Genomic DNA, 19248 nt, shown 5'->3' on the forward strand with positions numbered 1-19248 from the left:
CTAATCACTTCTCGAAAACACGCTAACATCTAGCAGAAGATATGGATATCTTTCAAATAAATGTTGGGTTCCTTTAAATGGGGTATAATCTTGAAATAAAATTGTATCGGGTAATGTTCATTTTGAAATGCGTGTAAATCGCGAAATTCTCAAAATCACTTGATGCGCATGCGGTTTACCAATACAGCGAATTCTTCTCTTTTAATTTGTACACATTTGCCAGGATTTACTTTGGCCGCTAAGATGTAGCATCGTCTGCAGTTTAGTGTGCAACAAACTGTTTTACGCTTATATTTTGCACAAAGTGCATACAATTTTTATGCGCATCCGATTTCACTATCAACCGTGAAAAAATACATCGATCGAATCCTATTTCGATCAAATCCATCAAGAACCGTGGATGTAGCATCACACACTATTTTTGGGATAAATCGGATACAGCTCACATGCCACTAAATTTTTTAAACCGCTGTTTTCGCAAAACCGCGAATGATGTGTCAGTTTTTTCATTGACAAGAAAAAGATCCACAGAAAATGCGACTAAATCCGCGATATTTTCAAAAACATTTTTCGCACATTTTTCGGTTTTTGCAGTTGCTGTTTTCGCCGTTCTAGGGGATGGATTTTCACGATCTATGATTTATATGATCCGGACCGCCGAAAAACTAAAATATCGCGGGGTACCAGCACACTCAAAAGGATATTGTAAATACTGTACCCAAAAAATAGGTTTTTTAGAAAAAATATCGCACTAAATTTTGGCCTTTGGCAGTAGATTACTCTGCTGCTGTGTGGGCTACATACTTAATATACATATCAGATTATGCGAAATCGCGAGTTCTTTAGTCCTATAATTGGTTTTTCGAAATATCCGAATGCGCGTCCCAGTTACATAAAAAATACAAAAAACACCTGAAATCCGGCTTCAAAATGTCAGCATCCATAAAAGGTAGATGCAGTGGGAAATTTTGGAAAGTGATACATTAGAAGTGTAATCTTCATTTTGTGTTCTCCAACTTTTACTTTGGACAGATGTCCGTCATTTGAATGGTTTAATCAGAAATCGAATAGCAATCTAAAAAACCTGTTTAGATTCAACGTGTTTTTACCTATGGTTTTTCCTTTACGCGGTCGTAACTACCACGTAAATTAATATTTTTTGCTAAATTTTTGAGCTTTGTACAAAAACATCTAAATTAATCCAGCAATAGTCATAGTTACTGGCAAACTACAATAGTTCGCGTATTATAATAGTGCAAACCTTGGCTTCATGGAAACTAAAAAATTTTGACTTTTCCTCATATATTCTGGATCAGTGGGCAATTCGATTTAGTCATGTCCGTCCGTCTGTCTGTCTGTGGAAATCACTCTAGCATCCGAACGGATTGAAATAGGTTGGTAAAATCTATTGGTATTGAGAATGGGCTATATAGGTCCACATTTTAGTATAGCCCCATACAAACTGACGCGTGACGCATCGACGTTTTAAGGTATTTTGAAGGTATTAGTCCTATTTGACCACCGAGTTGGTTTTAATTTGGTATTTTGTGTACCTAGAGGCTAAAAAACTGTTTTACCAAATATTATTTGAATAGGTCCACGGTTTGGTATAGCCCCCATGGAAAGGTAGCGCCCGATTTTCGGTATTTGTATTTTGTAGGTTGTGGCCTCAATATTCCACCGAAATGGCTGAAATTTGGTATTTTGTCTTTTTTGGGGCTACAAAAATGTCCCCTAGAAATTTGTCAGTTTAAGTCCACGTTGTGATGTAGACCTCATAGAACGGTAGCTTTCGATTTTCGGTATATTTACGTTTTTATCCACATTTTTGAGACCAAATTAGCTATAACTTAGCATTTAGAGATCTAGGGGCCAAAATATATCTACTAAAAATCATAGACAAAGGTGTATAGCCGCCATATAACGGAACCGCCCGATTTGACGTATTCGGGCGTTTTTTGCTACATTTGCATACCGAATTAGGTACAATTGACATTTAGCGTTCTTAGAGGCCAAGAAACTTACCTTCCAAAAATTGTGAACAATTATCTACCAAAATTGTGGACATACGTCCAAATTTTGGTTAGCTCCCATATAATTGTACCGCCTGATTTCAAATATTTAGAAATTATTGCCTACATTTTCGACCTAAATTGGCTGTAATTTGGCCTTTACTATTCCGAATGGGCAACAAACTTATCCGCCGAAAGTTTTGGTCATAGGCCCACGGAAAAAATTAAGTATTTGGGGTTCCCAGTAGTCAAAAAACAATTGTGGGCATTCGTACTTTCGTTAAGAAAGAACTCTAATTATTCCATTTACTTCAGCATATTTCATGGTGGAGGGTATAAAAAGTTCGGAACGGCCGAACTAAACGCCTTTTTGCTTGTTTTACATTACTCCGTAATCCGGATATCTCATATCTTTCGTACCTCGATAATCTGAAAATATATATTTTTTCCTATTTTGAACATTTGATTCTTACTTATTTCATCGACGTTTCGTTCTTGAGAATTGCCATTGGCCAATCTGCCTAGCCACTGTTGACTCAGTTATACACTCAATATGGGATTAATTATCTGAATGTGTCGAATGATTTTTCTACCGTTCAACCATTGATAGGCAACAGTATTTTAAAATCTAGTATTCCCGAAAAAATCGATGTTGCCTTCTGATTAGTGAGAAAGTCCCTTGTGAGCAGGTATGTATTCCAACAATATTTTTACCTAGAAATGTGTAAAACATTTAAAGCGTTGGGATAAATAGCTTAGTTGTTAGATTTAGATTTTTTAGATTCTCTAAACCATTTTTTGATTTACCGAATTATTAAAAAAATCGTATGACTCCTTTTATTTCCATTCTTTGGTATAAAATTGTATTCTCGTAATTATGCAACCAATAGATTTAAATTCCATATTGTCTTATAGAATCAGTAGACAGTTAAAGCAAAAAAAAAAGAGTTGGAGAATCGCACTTCTTGTATAGAAATTGCAATAAATTATTTAAAGAACGCATGACTCCTGTTATTTTCAATCTTTGATAACAAAATCACCGGCTACTACGGATTGTGGTTTTGTATTGTCGTAATTATACAACCAATAGATGTAGATCCCATATTGTCTTATTCGAAGGTTTTTTTGCTTTCGACGAGGAGATAAAGTCAGTTACTGATGATCACAGAAATTACTAAAAATATATTCACCATAATAAGATGATTACATTTGATTGAAATTTTATGATGTCGTCGTTGCCGCAGAATCGAACTTACCCTTAAACATTGCATAACGTTGGAACACCACTTCAATATATAGGCATATCAAACTCCGCTTACACCATACCTGTTTATCCCTTCAATTTTACACAAAAAAAAATCCACACACTGACATATTTGTTATGCTCCATAACTAAAATGCAATACAACCGACCCCTTTGGGGCGTTGCATGCAACAATATTTCCTAATGTCTAAAAGCCCACCTCCGTTCAGCAAAAAATATAAAACGCAATAATTTTCATTGATAAATTATTGTTATTACGCACAAATCGTTTATTATTAATTTTTATGTACACTTTGCAGACATCAAACAAATTTAACTAAATGGCGCCCAAACTTCAAACCGTTAACAAGGAACGTAGTTCCAACGTACACATAAGGAGGATTGGTTTATTTGTGGACCTTTGCAAACAAAAAAACTTCGTGGCACAAAAAATTAAATTACAGACAATTGCGTGTCTGAGAGACCAATTGGATCAAGTAAAGAAGGTTCATTAATGATAAACAATTGCTTTTCCCTCAGGTCCTGCTTTTATATTTTGTTGCAACAATAACAGCAGGGAAAAAAGCAACAATAATGTTTCAGTCACGTGACTCACACCTACACACATGGCAGGGCAGGGTCTATTTTTGCTATGATAGAAATGGTGTTTATTTCATACCTAACTATAAACGTAGTAATCGACTTGAATGACTTTTACACCAAACAATAAGAGACTTAGGCCCATAATGTATTTGCTCAAAAACAATCACTTTTGAAGATGACTGGATAATTCTGGTATGGTAAACAAATGTAGAGCTTATAAGCGATATAGGGAATGTGATATACTAACTCCCATTATTACAAGTCTTCCTTTGTTATATTTTGGATTTACCGAACAGATTTACAGCGTTCCGCTTAACTTAAAGTTAAAAGTGGTGATTGAATTTCAAGGAAAAGCTCCTTGGCATTAACTTTCAATATAAAAATTATATTTTTAATGCCTGCAAATTGGTTTATTTTGCGTTTTCAAATCCATCAGATAGTAAAAGAGCACATATAATAATGGCCCTAAGCAAAGTTCATGGCAACGTTATCATGCCAAGCGATATAGGGAATGTGATACACTTAGCAAATTACATGACAACGTTTTCATGCCAAAAATCAGAACGTACTCTTGCCTCATTTAGTGTCTGGTTCAAACTGATTTTTCTACATATTTTGATAGTGTGTTACATGGGACATTTTGATTCGACCTAAGTAGTGTAGATGCAACGGCACCTGTACCTTCTTTGATTGTCTGTTGGTGTCGTCCGATAATTATAAAGCAACACATTCGTTACACTCTCTGATTTATTTTAATATTAATGCATAAAATTCATAAGTTACAATGGCTCTTACATGCTCTTGAATATGCAGTTTTTGGAGTTTCCTAGAAATATTTACGTATTTCTGTAGTGCGATTCTCTAACCCATTTTTTGAGTTACCGACAATTGTGGGTAAAATTAAAATGCTTATAATTTTGTTAATTACCGATGTTTTTCGGTAAATTAGCGACGAATAAAAAGAATTCGCATAGTTCTACCGATAGCAAGAGTGTTGTCAACTTTTATTTCATCTTTTCATTCATAATTTTGAGTTTTAATTTTACCGATTTTTGTCGGTAACTCAAAAAATGTGTTAGAGAATCGCACTACTGGAACAATTTAAAGTTTTGAAATATATTATTTTTTGAAGTTTGCTTGTTTATTAGTACTTTTTTTTTCAAGATTTCAAAAATCCGTTTTTAAATCTGTTATGAAAAATATTTAAAACAAACTTAGAAGCCACATTTTGGACTGTGACATAATGAGCAATCCTGTGACAAAATCACGATTTTGCTTGGAAACCGCAAGTTCTATCGAAATGGGATTAGAGTAAATATTGCAGCTTTGAAAATTTTCTACAAGATCGACCAGCATGATATTTTCGTAGGTTTTACCATTTTTGAGATATAGAAGTTTAAATTGGGATAATTCACTGACTGTATCGTCTCCTTATAAAACAATGTCATCACTTATATATCTCAAAAATGGTACAACCTAAAAAAATTTTTGATAATAGTTACCGTTTTCAAGCAAATCGTGAAAATCTAACAAACAAAACCTAAAAATATGACCTGAAATTTTATATCTCAAAAATGATAAAACCTAGGAACAAATCATAGGGGTCAATCCTCTAGATAATTTTCACAGCTACAACGTTTCGATAGGACTTGCGGTTTTCAAGCAAAAACGCGAAAACCTAAAATAAGCTAAAATCCTTAAAATACCGAAAATTGGGAGGTTGTATGTGGCTATAACAAAACGTGGACCTATGTTGACAGTTTTTTGTGGTGATTTTTTCGTTCGGTTAAAAATTTTTTGCTAAAATCCTCAAAATGCCGGGAATCGGGAGGTACCGTTGTATGGGGGCTATACCAAAACGTGGACCTATGTTGACAGTTTTCCGTGGAGATGCTTTGTGACCACTGGAAACCTCAAACGTCAATTTACAGGTAGTTCGTTTAAAAATTGTAACAAAAATCCTCAAAATACCGATGCAAATTGCAATAATGTGTCTGCTAGATAACGCACCTACTGCCTGATATATAATGTGTTTTGTGTAGAGAACCATAATTTCCTCCCATGCTACAAATTGTCTCTATCATGACAGAGAAATGTTCAGTTCAGTTGTCAAATTGGATTTTTATACAAATATTGCAACATGGGGTCGCCTCGCCACCTATTTTATACCTCAGGATTTAGGGTAAAGGGGATACAAACAAAATACGACCAAAGATGTGTCTCATCGAAATATTGCTTTAAGACCCCAAGTATATTTGGACGAAATTTGTTTCAGACAATTTGGAGTCTATTTAGCGCTGTCCGTTCATCTGTCTTTCTTAGTTCTAGCTGGCTGGTGCGCACGATAACTCTCGAAAGGATCTACCGATTAGAACCAAATTTTATACAACGTAATATTTTACCCAAACTTTGTTTAAGTTCGAATGTAGGCTATATCGGTCCACACCTCAGCCAAAAATGTTCAAAATTGTTTTCGAAAAATTGTGTGAACGATAACTGGCGAAGTGGACAATCGATTTGCTTCAAACTTTCCATATATTATTATTCCTTCCAGATATAGATCGGATAAGACTATATCGGTCCTAAGGGTACCTTCCACACAAAATTCGGAAAAGGGAAATTTAAGAGTCCTCTCGAATCGTTTTGAATTTTTTTCAACAGATGGTACTTGCGCCGCAAAACCGCAACTTAACTCTCAAGGGGATTTTCTGATTGGTCGAAACTTTACACATCGTATTATTTCATCCAGTCATGTGTCAGGTCGAAATATGGACTATATCGGTCCGTCCTTCGAGTACCTTGGGAAAAGTGCAGTTAGATGCTGCGGCTCCAAATAAAGTCTGAAAAAATAATTCTCAAATATTTCCAAAACTCAGAATTTAGCTTACTAAAATTTATGTGGTATAGCCCCATATAACGATACCTACAGATTCCACGTATTTTGAAGCGTCCTCGTGTTACAAAATAAATATATTTTTAGAGGCTGAAGGTATATCACCGTTAGCGCAGCTGACTTATACTATCTTCTTTGCTGTATAATTGAATATGAATAATTTTGGGATTTATAAATTTGTTTGCATGCAAAGTTTTTGAATTTCTATTCATTGTTAGTTATTTCTACCGGTATAAAATATATTTTAGATATCACAATATATGCCCACAATGAACTATTTTCGAAGCATATGTGAGGTGCAAGTGCACAATTTTGGACGATAGATCTGATATTTAAAGACAATTTGAAAATGTAGCAGGAGGGGCTAATCAATGTGAATTTTCCAATTTTCGAATATTTTTTAGAAATGTATAATTTATATATTTTAATTCCTACAGGTTGTGGTGTAGGGTATCACATGGTCGGCCCCGTCCGACTATAGCCTTTGCTTACTTGTTTTTTGTTTTTTTTTTTTTATTTTTCTCATCTCTGAACATTGTAGTTTCAGAATTCGCACAAACTTCCCTGGTGGAAACTCCTTTCATTTAAAGTTGGTTCCAGACCCCCGTGTATAGCGATACCATTTCAAGAATCGTCTAAAGCGCAATCCGAACATTATATAAAAATCTATTGAAAATGCAAATCTCTACATATGTATATGGGGACTATGGCAAAACATGGACCCACATTGAAAATGTTTTGGTTGTAATGTTGAAGCTCTAATAACATTTAATATGGAACGGTTTAAAAAATTGCAAGGTTCTTCCTCTCAGTCCACATATTGCACTTTATGTCAAAACAATACACCACATGAAAGATAACCACAACTATAACGCCGTAAGAAAAGAAGAGTTCATTTAAAGCCTCCCACATACTATTATGCTTGAAATTTACCTTGCAACAATGACTCATGTATTTTAAATGCAATTGAAACCGGGGTGAATCGAGTAATTTACAAGTATGACTCTTAAGCGCAGCATTTCTGATTAGACCGACACACAAATATATTTAATCATTGTCTAAACCAAATTAATCAAAGATCCACCACCACTACACGCAAATGATGACCAGCCATTCACTTATTCATAGGGGTCGCAATAACACCATTCATTTATCCTGCTGAACAGTTGGCAGGATATGAAGCCATGATGTCTACTACTGTCTTCTTTATGAAATGAAAATGCAATTTTAATATTCATCGTTTAGATTACATGGAGTAGCAGGATGGTGGAAAGAAAAATTTAGCTTGTTGTATTTTTAATTTAGTTCAGATACAAGTTCAAACATACACAGCCATATGGCCGCCTTGCAACAAGGAAGAAGGTGGTTGTGAATTGCGTGTTTTTACCTTTTGCAACAACAATAGCAATTTATCACTAATTTTAGGATGGGTGCATAAAATTAACTTGAAATTGTATTAACAAAACGCAACAAAATAAATCTAAAATAAAAGTGGAAATGAAATCCTCGATTCACTTCCTTAGCCAAAAAAAAAAAAACATATCCAGGTAAGCAATTAAATCGCTTAGGAAGAAAGTTCATGCCATGCTGTCATATTCATGGTGGTTGTTGACCCAACTGCACGTCATATGGCGTCAAAGGTAGTCGAAATATTTGTTTGTTTGTCCAAATTGTTTTCTTTCTACTCAAAATTAGCGTAACATGATTAATTACAATTGTATGAGTGGATGGATGCCCACTTTGGATTGTAAACCTTTTCTTCCACTTTAAGCATATCTGTGTTTTCGCAGCATCACTTTTAGTCGCCGGCATTATTGTGGTAATATGAGTTTTCACTTTGTTAATCGCCATGAAGCAATAATTTTAAAAGTTTTTGACGTTTTTTTCGAGAGTTTTGTTTATTTGGAGTTGATATTTTTTAATAAAATCAACCCAAAACATTTGTTTTATTGCCCTATTTAGTTATGGTTCGAATCAAAAGGTTATCATGAAAGTTATACGATGAAATTAACCATAGGATGTAAAAATTAAAAACACATACATTTTTTAATCAATCCTTTGGGAAAATTTTAAAGCAATCAACCACATGTTCATGACGGAAAATGTTGTCCCTTAAATTTAACCGAAAACAGCATACAACACCAGATGATGGGGAATGGAAAGGGATGTAATTTTTCTGCAAATTAAAACTTAACACCATGAAATTTTCAGAACTAACAGTGAATTTGTAGCTTATCTTCAGTTTCAAAATTACTTTCATAACTGATAGCAATGAGGTATTCTTTCGACTAGTATAACATTCATAAAGTGTATCTGCAAATTTTTGCAAAGGTTAAATTCTGGCGTATAGGCGTTATGATTCTAAAAAAATAGTTTTAGAACTGAAATTAATGTTTACAAAATGCATACAAAACAAAACAATGGACATAGGCTCAAATTCTATACAACGTTCAATTTCGAAATACCTCCATACCTCTGGAAATATTATTCTATTAGAATTTATCACAAATAACCACCCGGTTTTAGACCTGGCAAATCCATCACCCATCAGATATTTACCTCGTGACAAATCAAGGAAAATACCCAAGAGATGCAGATCGGCACTTATCATGTTTTGGTCGATTATAAAGCAGCCTTCGACAGCATCTTACGTTCAAAGCTATTCCAAGCGATGCATTATAGGTAATTTGGACAACTTTTTATGCAAAAAGTCCAGTAAAACGATGGGTGGCAATGTTTACTTCCCGTTTTAAGATATAATTTCCTTTAAAATGTTTGCTACTACGGAAATAATCGGTATATTGGATTTACTTCCCGTTTTAAGATAAAATTTCCTTTAAAATGTTTGCTACTGCGGAAATAATCGGCATATTGGATACAATCTAAGAATTCTTTTTTAACAAAATTATAGTTTTATATCTCAGACTTTTACAAAATTGTCTGACTTTGTCGGAAATTCTACCACCGGAAATATCTTCAGAAAAGTGTTCTAAATCAACTACATGATATACCAAGTTGCGATTTTTTGCCTTTTTATACCCTCCACCATAGTATGGAGGGTATATTAAGTTTGTTTTTCCGTTTGTAACGCATTGAAATACTCATTTGCGACCCTATAAAGTATATATATTCTTGATCAGGGTAAAATTCTAAGTCGATCTGAGCACGTCCGTCCGTCCGTCCGTCCGTCTGTGGTAATCACTCTAGCATCCACAAAAATGGAGATAGGACGCTGAAATTTTGGGAAAATGCGTCTTTTGTTTGCAGGCAGGTCAAGTTCGATGATGGGCTATATCGGTCCACGTTTTGGTATAGCCCCCATAAAACGGTACCCCCCGATGTACGGTATTTTGACGTTTTCAGCTACATTTTCAGACCGATTTGGATATAATTTGACATTTAGGGTTGTTAAGTGTCAATAAACATATATAACAAAACTTGTGGACATAGGTCCACGTTTTGGTATAGTCCCCATATAACGGTACCCCCCGATTTGCGGTATTTTGACGTTTTTAGCTACATTTTTAAACCGATTTAGCTATAATTTGACATTTAGGATTCTTAAGTATCTATAAACGTATATAACAAAAGTTGTGGACATAGGTCCACGTTTTGGTGTAGCCCCTATATAACGGTACCCCCCGATATACGGTGTTTTGACGTTTTTAGCTACATTGTCAGACCGATGTAGCTATAATTTGACATTTAGGGTTCTTAAGTGTTAATAAACTTATATATTCGAAGTTGTGGACATAGGTCCACGTTTTGGTATAGCCCCCATATAACGGTACCCCCCTGATTTACGGTATTTTGACGGCTTTAGCTACACTTTCAGACCGATTTTCTATAATTTGACATTTAGGGTTCTTAAGTATCAATAAACATATAAAACAAAACTTGTTGACATAGGTCCACGTTTTGCTATAGCTCCCATATAACGGTACCCCCCGATTTGCGGTATTTTGACGTTTTTAGCTACATGTTTAGACCAATTTAGCTATAATTTGACATTTAGGGTTCTTAAGTGTCAATAAACATATAAAACAAAACTTGTTGACATAGGTCCACGTTTTGGTATAGCTCCCATATAACGGTACCCCCCGATTTGCGGTATTTTGACGTTTGTAGCTACATTTTCAGACCGATTTAGCTATAATTTGACATTTAGGGTTCTTAAGTGTTAATAAACTTATATAACAAAAGTTGTGGACATAGGTCCACGTTTTGGTATAGCCCCCATATAACGGTACCCCCTGATTTACGGTATTTTGACGGCTTTAGCTACACTTTCAGACCGATTTTCTATAATTTGACATTTAGGGTTCTTAAGTATCAATAAACATATAAAACAAAACTTGTTGACATAGGTCCACGTTTTGCTATAGCTCCCATATAACGGTACCCCCCGATTTGCGGTATTTTGACGTTTTTAGCTACATGTTTAGACCAATTTAGCTATAATTTGACATTTAGGGTTCTTAAGTGTCAATAAACATATAAAACAAAACTTGTTGACATAGGTCCACGTTTTGGTATAGCTCCCATATAACGGTACCCCCCGATTTGCGGTATTTTGACGTTTTAAGCTACATGTTTAGACCAATTTAGCTATAATTTGACATTTATTGTTCCTAAGTATCAATAAACATATATAACAAAAGTTGTGGACATAGGTCTACGTTTTGGTATAGCCCCCATATAACGGTACCCCCGATGTACGGTATTTTGACGTTTTTAGCTATATTATCAGACCGATGTAGCTATAATTTGACATTTAGGGTTCTTAAATGTTAATAAACTTATATATTAAAAGTTGTGGACATAGGTCCACGTTTTGCTATAGCCCCCATATAACGGTACCCCCGATTTGCGGTATTTTGACGTTTTTAGCTACATTTTCAGACCGATGTACCTATAATTTGACATTTAGGTTTCTTAAATGTCAATAAACTTATATAACAAAAGTTGTGGACATAGGTCCACGTTTTGGTATAGCCCCCATATAACGGTACCCCCCGATTTACGGTATTTTGACGGTTTTAGCTACATTTTCAGACCGACTTAGCTATATGTTGACATTTAGGGTTGTTAAGTGTCATTAAACTTATTTAACAAAGCTTGTGGACATAGGTCCACGTTTTGGTATAGCCCCCATATAACGGTAACCCCCGATTTGCGGTATTTTGACGTTTGTAGCTACATTTTCAGACCGATGTAGCTATAATTTGACATTTAGGGTTCTTAAGTGTTAATAAACTTATATATTCGAAGTTGTGGACATAGGTCCATGTTTTGGAATAGCCCCCATATAACGTTACCGCCCGATTTCAGGTATTTTGAGAATTTTACCAACAAGTTTTAACCGAATTATCTGTAATTTGAACATTTGACATTTGAAATTCTTAGTGGTCACAACACCTCTCCATCAAAAATTGTCAACATAAGTCCATGTTCGGATATAGCTCCCATGTAACGGTACCTCCCAATTTTCAGTAATTTGGCAAGTTTAGCTACAATTTTTAACAGAACTAGCAGTAATTTGACATTTGAAGTTCTTAGTGGTCACAACACCTCTCCATCAAAAATTGTCAACATAAGTCCATGTTCGGATATAGCTCCCATGTAACGGTACCTCCCAATTTTCAGTAATTTGGCAAGTTTAGCTACAATTTTTAACAGAACTAACTGTAATTCGACATTTGAAGGTTGTAGTGGTCACCACACATCAACATCAACAATTTTCAACATAGCCCAATACACAGATACTTCCCGATTTTCGGTACTTTGAGGATTTTACCCAAAATGTTTAACCGAACGTAGGTCCATGTTTTTGTATAGCCCCAAAACAAACCGCCTGATTTTCCGTACCTTAGCTTTATTTTTTGGACGAACTTTCTGTAATTTGAAATTTAAAAGTCAGCAAAAATTCTTCAACAAAAATTGTTCATTTAAGTTCATATTTTCGTATAGCCCAGATACCTCCGAACTAGCTGTTAATGACATTTGAAGTTCCCACGTTATGTACCGATTTTTGATATTTTGAGGATTCTAGCTAAATTTTTTAACCGAATTAGGAGTTATTTGACATTAAAGGCTCCCATCAAAAACTGTCAACATAGGCCCATGTTTTATTATAACCCCTATATAACAGTACCTCCCAATTTCTAGCCCACCAAAAATTGTCAACAGTTAGATATAGGCACCGTAAAAAAGGGCCTCCCGAATGAAGCATTTTATGTACATTTTCTGACATTTTAACGTACTCACTTAAAGTTGGGGACAGGAATGAATATTTTATGGTTGAGGGTATGAAAAGTTCGGCCCGGCCGAACTTAACCCTTTTTTACTTGTTTGAATTACAAATATCTCTTCTTTGGAGGTGCCCTCCTTGCAGAAAAAATCGTGAAAATCTTATGCACAAGTGCAATGGGGTAGGCCATCACATCTTTGTTCTTTCTTAACAACTGTTTTTGTCCAATATAGAATTTGTGTACTAAATTTATTTTTGCAGGTGAACTTGATTCTGTATTCAGATTTTTCAGATCACATGCTCTTTTAATTCCGCTTATCAGATTTCACAAGTAACGGAATATAGCAAAGTGAATAACCGAGACCGCCCGTTGATACTTGTTTTCATGTAAACTTTATTGCACTTTTTTATTTGGATGATTATAAAGACAATTCATTGCGATTGTGCTGTGCTTCTTTCTATAAGGGCACTATTCCCAAAATCAAGTAGTTCTTGTACTTACTATTGATACATAATAATAGTTGAGTAAAATACATTTGTTATTGCGTATGTAACAAGTTAAGGTAATAATATTTATGGGAGGACAACGAGGGGTCCTCTCATATAAAATAAGTGTAGCTCGATTCATATCAGTTTAATTATATGGTACATTCTATTAATCGCTCAATTCAAACGGCAATCGAACATAGTATAATGCTTGTGGTGGAGAATTTTTACACGGCTAAAGAACGCAGTTTTCAGTACGCTGATAAGTTTTTGTCACCTATGAAAAATGTGATAACAGTCGTGGTTCGATTCTTAGCACCTTATAAACCTCTGGGATGTGTAGAGAATTGATTTGAAGGGGATATAAAATTCTGCTTAGCCAAATGCAACATCAGTTCAACTTGTTCCTTTTTTATCTTATTATGATCTGTGCACTTTGGTCAGATGAACAATAAAAAAAACATTCCTGCATTACATTTTGTTAAGCTTACAATTTGTGCATTGTTCGATTTCATGACAATTGTTACGCATATGCGACATATGTCTGCATATTTTTCATATGAATTCTTATAAAAAAATAAATAAGCAAAGAAAACAGATTGTTGTGCTCTTAAATTTACCACCTCTTCATTTTATTGTCTGCGATTTGTTCGTATATTGCCGCTACGCAGTCCTCTGGAATGAGGCTGTCTGTCTCTACCGTATAGTGTCTGTGTCGAAAAGTTGTCATCTCTTTTACAGATTTGTTACCTTTATTGGTTGATTTGTCGTTTATATCTCTCTGGTATGCTCATATGATTTCTCCTCCTCAGATGGTAGAGAAACAGTGGTTTTGGTAACAGATATTGTGTGTTAATGATAAAAGGTCGATTTGAAAAAAATAAGCATTTACTTCCGGGTTTTGAAGTCCAAGGCTTTCGTATTATTTTTGAGATCTTTTAATATTCTTTCAGCAGGAATATCATATACATATATTTTCGAGCTAGGGATAGGTAATGAAAAGCAATAATCGATTTTTTACGAGTTTGGTCTAAAGTGTAGTATAGTATAGCTTGTATAGAATCTTCACAGGTACTATATTTTATCTAAGCTAATTTCGATAGGTGTTTTCAATTGTCCTAAAACTCGACTTTTTGATAACCGCTGAAAATCGATTATAACCGACTATTCGTCTATGTTCAAGTTTTCTTTTGAGCCTTTGCACAGATAGTTATCAGAAAACTGTAGAACCGCCAAAGTCAACTAAAATTTATAATCAAAATCGAAAATCGTTAAAATCGAAAATCGTTATGTGATTTTCTATTCAATCAAAAATCAACTTCGGTTTTCAAACTTTTGACTACAAAAAGTCGACTAATCGAAAGTCGACTTACCTATCACTATTTCAAGCTTTGAGATTGTTTTCTGACATTTAGGCTTTTGTTTTCCCTGATCTAATTAAGACTCGACCCTGCTAGGAGGTAGAAGTTAATGGCAATTTTATTTTGGTCTCTAACTTCCGTTACTTTTTTATTATACCGATTTTTGTCGGTAAAAATAACTTACAGGTAGCATATTGACTGGTTTTATATTTATATTTTATCTCTATACAAATAAACTAAATTTTAAAACCACAGTATCCAAACTTAATAACAACAAAAATCATAAACTTATAAGCGTAATCACACATAGAGCATAACTCTACACATTTACACATACATACATATGTATGTATGTTTCACTTAACATATTCACAGTAATGGCATATTTTTATTGTTGGCACTTTAATTTAAGAGCTTAGCAATCAACATTGTAATCTCTGTTTTTCTTTGACTGTTACACCAACAATAACAATAATACCAAGAAAAAATAGCACAACAGAAGGAACAAGAGGAGCAGCAGGAATAACAATAATAATGTTGACGTTCCACCAGCATCAATTGTTCCTTACGATATGTATAAATATGAATGTGTATGCGTAAGTTTTACCAACTTTAGAGTTTTGTTATTGTTTTGCAAGCGTTGCAATGCTGTTAAAATACCCCCAATACTTTTGGACCCCTTAAGGATGAGAGGAAACATATTCAAAATAGCATACCGCACAAGTGCTTTCCACATGTCGCAAGTCAAGGGCTTTTAAATGTGGCAGACACAGACACATTTATTTACGACTGTGCCATAGTAAGCACAAGTTTGAGATATTTTTGCACCTACATTTGTAAATTTTTTATATAACTAATAAACAACTCGAAGAGAGAAAAGTTATTCATTGTTGGATATATTTTATTAATGAAGCACAGTGGAATTATGTATTCAGAAGTATGTATTTATGTATTGTAAATAAATAAATAAATCTATATAAATAAAAATCAAATGTCGTTCGTTGGTATCAGTCGAGGCATCAGTTGAGGACGGCTGCACCGATTTGGATAATTCGTTTTTTGAAACCTTCGTCACAAACATCATCATTTTTGGATGAATATGAACAATATCGGCTAATGATTTGGTATAGCCTCCTTATAGCGGTACCTTCCGATCTTCGGTATTTCGGATATTTAAGCCACATTTTCCTACTAAATTAGCTGTAATTTGGTACTTAGGGTTCTTAGTGGTCACAAAATATATCCACCAAAAATCGTGGACCTGGGTTCACGTTTGGGTGTAGCCCCCATATAACGGTAACTTCCGATTTTCAGTATTTTAAGAATTTAAGCTAAATTTTCCGAAAACCGATTATTTTGACTGCAATAATTAATAATTAATATCCGTTATGCCTAAAAGATGTGATTGTGTCATCCAGAATAGAGGATAAGCATCGAAATATTGATTTCAATAGTTTTTGCTGTACCTTAAATGGGGGGTGCTTTAGTTTTGTCCGCTTATATTTGCGACCTAAAATGTTTTTTGAATTTTAACTTTTGTTTATTAAATTCTGATCTCCTTATTTTTGTATTTTTCAATTATAAAGATATAAATAAATAAAAAGAAAAATAAAAAATAAATTTATAATTTAGTTTTCATAAAAAAAATTATCATTTCAAAAAAAAATTTACTGAGGGGGTGCTTTAGTTTTGGCCGATACTGTAAATGTAAGTATTTAGTGGTGAATTAAAATCCAGAAAATATTAGGCCCTTCCAACGTTTCATTGGGGAATAAATGAAGATTACCAAAATAACCCAAAATTTTGACGCGTCCAAATAAAGTTTACACTTTTGCCAAACGCAAGAATTTTCTTATTTCTTTAACAAAATGAAGGGACATTTTGGCTTTTAAATTCCTTTTTATTACCTTCAAGCCTCCAAACAATAAAACAACGAGTCTTTTGGTGTAATCCGGCGATATTTCCCCCGTTGGACCCGTGGTACCGCTTTCGTGTAATTTTGGCTTAAAATAAGCCTCTATTTAACTTTCTGTCCAATTTTTTCGGCAAGTACTCAAGGGATTTGTAGTCTAGAGACTTCAAAGAGTGATCCGATATATATAGGAGTCAAATATAGGAGCATGTTATAAATATGGGCGAATGCTTCAGATCCCTGCCCATATGAAGCGTAAACCTTTGGTATTAGCCCCATTCCTCTAGACTAGGTTCTTTAATATCGTGTCAATATGAGTGGAAGATATTATTCTCGTAATTCTGAACCTATATAAGTCATTTATCCGCACCTAGTTACTGTCATGTACCCCCTCACCGACGTAGCCAGGGGGCCCCCCGGGCTACACAAATGATACGAAATGATTTTCGTTCCCATAAGATATTAGCTTATGTTACGCAATTTTTAATTTTTGAGTAAAATTTTAAACTGTTTTAAATTTTTCAAGAAATATGTAAAGTATTTGGAGGACAAATTATAGAGAATAATTTAACTACATTGGTATACTTATTGTTCAACATATTTGAAAATATAACAATAATTAAAAAGTTAGGCGTTTTGAGCAATTTTTTGCATAGTTGTTTTTAAGTTTTAAGGCGTTGTTTAAGTGTTTAATCGTAATTTTAGGCTGACTTGAACGTTTTGAACGTTTGTAGCATATTACGTCCCATACTTTGGATCATAAACAACATCTAGAAAAACATTCTTGCCATCTTTTGTTTTTAAAATTTTTGATAGAGCAATACAGCAATAAAATATAAAATCGTTGCTTAATCTTTGTGGTTTTAAATGTTTGTATATAGTCTCTAACACGTTTTTGTGATGAACTATTTTGAACATCAAAACAATTACAATTTCACGCAAAAGAAAGTATATCAACCATTTTTTATGATATAATTTCTGTTCCACCGTTCATCTTCAAGGATTTTTCTGTCGATTACTCTTTGAATTTTATTTTAGGAAGTACTTTCAATGGATGCACATTTCTAAAATGATAGTCTTTCCTTCTTCGGCAAAGGACTTTGTGACGACAAACGAAATCAAAAAAAAAAAACTGTTCGGAAACAGATCTATGTATTAGGATATTTTCAGAATTGTGTAGCCATTTTCGGACGTATACAAGATATGGATCAGAATTGTTGTGGAGGAGGTACCTAAAGAAATTTACCGGCCCGACATAGTTCATTTTGGAAGTTGATCTTAGTTTGGGAGTCATTCCTTTTAAAAGATATTGCCCCCACCAGTCATATCAGTTCGTCATAGTATAATTTTCAGCTATTTTCAGCAAATATGGACTTGCACACGAAAAACATAATACCGTTCTAAACACAAGGAATACTTTTAGTAAAAATCTCTAAGGATCCTCGAACAGACCTTGAACTGCATTAAACAACTATTTTGAAGGATTGTGATGGAGGTTCCCCAGTATGGTCCATTTCTGAGCTAAAAATAAGTTTGGACAAAATATTACTAAATCCAAAGTTTGGACCAAATCTGTTGCCCCGTTCAAGAAAATCGCGCATACAACTTTAGCTAAAATTCGTGAAATTTTGGGGAAAATACCAGAAGGAGTATACCGAAAAGCACCATCCTCGAACTTTATATAACGCTCGCAGGAATATTGTGATAAACAATGTTTGGACCAACGCAGTATACGATTCGAAAGTTGCCGTGCGCAGCAGCCACTACACATGGTAGCCGTAGGGTTTCTTTACGGCTTTCGGGCCATTTTCTTTGGAAGTATGGACTGAAAAAAAAATGGTACTGTAGTAGTAGGGACCCCGAGAACACTTGTTGCAAAAAAGCAAAGCGTTTCCAGAGAGGTCTTTTTATACCCTCAGCATTTATGCTAACGAGGGTATATACACTTTCATACGGGCAAAATGTGCCTCATCGAAATAATGATTTTAGACCTCAAGTATGTTTGGACGAAATGTGTTTTAGACAATTTGGAGTCGATTGAGCCTCCCGTCTGTCTGTCTGGCTGGCTGGCTGGCTGGCTGGAGCGCACGATAACTCTCGAACGGATGAACCGATTCGGTTCAAATTTTGGCTTTCGTAATACTCTGCCCAAACCTAGTTTAAGTTCGAAGATGGGCTATATCGGTCCACTCCTTCCGGTACCTCCCCCACAAAACATCGAAAATGTTCGGAAAATTTGTGCGCACGATAACTCTTGAAGGGAGTAACCCATTTGGTCCATACTTTGCACATCGTAATATGTGTACCAGACATAGATAATGTTTCAATGTAGACTCAATCGGCTCACTCCTTCGGGTACCTCCCACACAAAATTTCGGAAAAGTTCAGTTTAGGGCCATCTCTCGAATCGTTCTGATTTTTGTTTTAACAACTTGTATTTACTGCCGTCCATACGACGGTACAAGTTTCATTGGGGCAAGTCCATACT

The sequence above is a fragment of the Musca autumnalis genome, unplaced genomic scaffold (assembly GCF_047663935.1).
Source record: "Musca autumnalis isolate F117 unplaced genomic scaffold, ASM4766393v1 scaffold_2, whole genome shotgun sequence".
NCBI classification, from domain to species: Eukaryota; Metazoa; Arthropoda; class Insecta; order Diptera; family Muscidae; genus Musca; species Musca autumnalis.